Source organism: Zingiber officinale, chromosome 6A (assembly GCF_018446385.1).
Source record: "Zingiber officinale cultivar Zhangliang chromosome 6A, Zo_v1.1, whole genome shotgun sequence".
Classification (NCBI taxonomy): Eukaryota; Viridiplantae; Streptophyta; class Magnoliopsida; order Zingiberales; family Zingiberaceae; genus Zingiber; species Zingiber officinale.
Window position 1 is genome coordinate 89714082 of NC_055997.1, and position 4344 is coordinate 89718425.

At 35.1% G+C, this 4344-nt stretch overlaps 1 long non-coding RNA gene across 1 annotated transcript; it reads right to left on the minus strand.

Moving 5' to 3' along the window:
* Positions 1–300: 300 nt before the first annotated feature.
* Positions 301–2817, minus strand: LOC121994173. The gene is made up of 3 exons (XR_006115621.1): positions 2351–2817; positions 1301–1363; positions 301–361 (listed from the first exon to the last, which is right to left on the minus strand). It is a non-coding gene; the product is annotated as an uncharacterized LOC121994173 (long non-coding RNA).
* Positions 2818–4344: the final 1527 nt, after the last annotated feature.

Below are 4344 nucleotides of genomic sequence, written 5' to 3' on the forward strand. Positions count from 1 at the left end.
CCGGCTGGACAAAAATGAAATAAACACAACCACACAGTTTATATCATCAGCCCATTCGGCTGGAACAAAATAAATACAACCACGCAGTTTAATAAGCCTACACGACTAGACGTAAACACACAGCAGCGGAAGACATAAAATGATATGAACGTAAAACTAATAACGACACTAACAAAAATACCTGTCATCACAGACTTGACCCAAAATTCACATCGACTTATTGAAAAACAGAATACACAAAATCAATATATCACCCCAAACGATAACAAAACCAAAACGAAAACTATCCTCGAGTGTGACGTAGGACCCAGGACTGGCAGCCGACATCTCTCCAAGCATCCATGACTCATCTATCTGTTACCTGGCGAAAGAAAATCATTTTGTGGGATGGTGAGTATTGGAACTCAGCGGGTAAGGAAAGAGATAGTGCATGAACATAACATGTAAGTAGAGAGTGCCAACAGTATACATCCTTATAAGAAGAATAGCAGATATTATAATAGAACCAAAATAAATACTCATACCTGAAACCATATCCTATGCTAGGTATAGTAGGTTAGAACTTGTACTAATCTGCTACAGTACTGCTCATACTACAGAGGTAATAAGCAAGGTATATACAAATATCCAATGACTAAACATCTACAATGAGAATATATCTCAACCTAAGTAAGCATGTCATCATATGTGAACAACAACAGTAAGTAAATAATATCAGCTTATATAAACAATAGCAGTCCAAGTAAATATAATAATAATCAGCGTATGCACGGATGATCACTCCCGCCCACCTCTCCGCACCATGACCCCTGTATGGTCGAGAGGCCAGGTCAGTGACAGACTGTACACCACTCCAGCTACCACTCACACGAGTGGCCGAGGGGACAGTGAGAGCTAGAGTATACAAAACATCGGTGACGTCAGCATGATAACCCCATAATTGTCGAATAATTATACTGGATGACTTTGTGACTATCACTCAGAATAGCTAGGGAATGTGACTGATCATCATATATATATATATATATATAAGCAGAAACAGGTATACTACATGAAGCCAGCATGCTCAATACGGTACATGAACAAATAACAGTTAAAGTATACAAATATGATATTTAGTATCTGCTACGGATCATGGACAACAAGAAGAGACTGTAGAGATATAGAAACAAATTTCTCAAAGATTGCGTGGAAGTATCAAGCGCAGGAAAGTAAGAGTGGAGTCAAGGTAAACAGTCCTTATCCAAAATAATTCATGCACTAAGGTCAAAGTACTAAAAGAAAACAAAGCAAGAAGTACCTGCCTTAGCAAGAAGATCGAATCAAAAGCCCTACGTCAATACGCTCATCTCGAATCAGCGTCCTGCATAAATAAATAATATATACATATTTTTTTTAGCTAAATTCATATGAATTAAATAGCTAAATAAAATTCCCAACTAATTAAGGAAAACCCTACTCAATATGATCATTAACCCTAACTACATATAACTCCAGTCAATTAGGGTTAGTTTCCTTAATAATAGACAATCCACTAAGATCAATACATACTTAATTCATCCACAACAAATCAATGATCCTAACATCAATCATGCATCCAACCAAATCTGACAAAAGAAGAATCCATATCCACCAACCCATCTTAATTTGATGATTCTAATAATGACCATGAAATCATCTAAATCATCTAATCAGCCTAAATGCCACAGGAAACTAAAATCAAATCTCCATTTGATACGAAAAGCTAAAATCCTCAATTCACAGCAAGTTGCAGAAAAACAATAATATCACCACCAACTCACATCTCTACATACCCTGACTCAAGCAATTTCATAGGTCATGAGAAAACGAAACTTCTTCAATCAAGGTTTAGACACCTACCAAATCCGAACAAAAACACCAACCACGCATAAGAAACAACACCACCTCAAAGGTCGACTACTACAAGGAACTAAAGCATAACTCTCCCTTTAATTCAATCAATCTGGCAACCATTCACAGAGTGGAGGTCAACCACTATTCTAACACCTTAATCATACTGCCACTCGCATCTGTCTACCAAAACAAAACACAAAAACACCAAGCCTAGAAATCAAATCAAAATCTAACAATTCTGGAGCAGCAGACCTTCAAGAAAAACTTCCCAATCGTCAAGATCGAATAACCGTCAGAATCCCTTGGAAAGCAACACCAAAAATTTCGATCACTGAATCTAACACCATATAAATCACTACAGAAAAACCTAAGCAAAACCCAAATCCGTGTGTGAAAACCAGAAAACATCTCGGATCTAGAACACTGAAACCTCCAAAACCTCTTCGATTCACATGCTAAACCGAAACCAACATACCTAGAATTCTATCCGTATCTATTGAGGAAGGAACTCGCTGGGTTAGTTAGGGCATGGCTCAGCGAGGAGAGGATCGGCGGCTGCTGCTCGCGTGAGGAAGAAGAGGTTCGGCGAGGGCAGAGGGGGCGACGCCGCGGTGCTCATGCAAAGAGGAGAGCAAGACTGCCGTGGCTCGTCGCGACGCCCCGGTGTTGGCATGAGGAGGAGAGCCGGCTGTGATGCTCGCGGGAGGGCAAGATGATCGCGGCTGTGGCTCGGCGGCTAGAGGCGAGGGGGTTGTGAGAGGGGAAACCGCGTGAGTGCCGGCGGTGCTTGGGTGTCGACGAGGGGGAGACGCCGGCGGCGTCCGAGGGTGCTCGTGCGAGGGAGTGCGGCGACGCAGGGTGAGGGCTCGGCGGTGGTTCGACGCGAAGGGAGAATCAGGAGAGGAAGGTGTCGGCGTGGGTTTTAGGGTACGCGGGTGAGGAAATAAAAGGGAGGATTTATAAACCTAGGTATATTTGATTAAGCCCTAGATTATTTTCTCAATCAACTCCTATCTTCGGATATTCCAAATAGACTTTTTCTCGAGCTCATAAATGTATCCCCTCAAAATACGTCATACGAGCTCCAATTAATTCCCAAAAAATTTCTAAAAAATCTAATAAGATTATTTGTCCAATAAACTTATTATTTAATTATTATTTGGACACCGTATTTTACACAACGAGCCGTTTACAACAAATCCGGACATGGATTCAGAATCAAAAGTAAGTATAAATCATATTTATCTCTAGTAAATAAAAATAATAGAAACATAATTCAAGCATGGACCCCTAAGTCAAACTTGATTAATCAAGTTGGACCTGGTCACTATTGGGTCCCAAAGGATCAAATTCATTTGCTTGATAGACCATATCGAGACTATGATCCAGTGGGAACTAATAGAAAAATTATCTCAATAAATAGATAAAATTGATTGGTGCTTGTTTATTTATTTTCCTTGCAATGTACATGCTTAGACTAGGATAGCTTAAGGATCTAAGCGTAATTTACACTTGCTAGTTAAATCTAGGAGTTTCAAAAAGAAAATTAAATATATATTTCTTTGAGCGATTCTGTCTAGGAAGGGGTGGATGATCTCATACCCAAGAAGACCTAGAGCCTCGCCCTGACCTGAGAATCAATCATGGAAAGACATATTTAATTGACTAATTGGAAAACTTAAGTTTAACTAAATATAAATTAATCCTTAGAAATAACCAATATTAAAGATAACCATCTCATAAAATTAATTAAAATTACCTGACTGATAATTTAGAATCAGGTGAGATGGATCTAGGTTCAAATAAGTTCAAATTGTTCAAAAATTTAATCAAATTTAATTAAAATCAACTAAACCCAATCAACCTTGATTTGGAAAATCTTTTAAAAAATTCTTTAAAAATTCTTTGAAAAATCTTTTAAAAATTCTTTGAAAAATCTTTTAAAAATTCTTTAAAAATCATTTGAAAAATCTTTTAAAAAATTCTTTAAAAATTATTTGAAAATCTTTTAAAAATTCTTTGAAAAATCTTTTAAAAATTATTTGAAAAATCTTTTTAAAATTCTTTAAAAATTATTTGAAAAATCTTTTAAAATATTCTTTAAAAATTATTTGAAAATCTTTTAAAAAATTTCTTTAAAAAATTCTTTGAATTTTTTTAAAAATTCTTTAAAAATTATTTGAAAAATCTTTAAAAAATTCTTTGAAAAATATTTTTTTTTAAAAAAAAATTCTTTAAAAAATTATTTGAAAAATCTTTTAAAAATTCTTTAAAAAATTATTTGAAAAATCCTTTAAAAATTCTTTTAAAAAATTATTTGAAAAAAAACTTTAAAAATCAATTTCAAAATTATCTGTAAAATCTCTTAAAAATCAATTTAAAATCCTTTGAAAATTATTTCAAAAACTTATTTTAAATCCTTTGAAAATTATTTCAAAAATATATTTTTAAAATCATTTGAAAAATTAT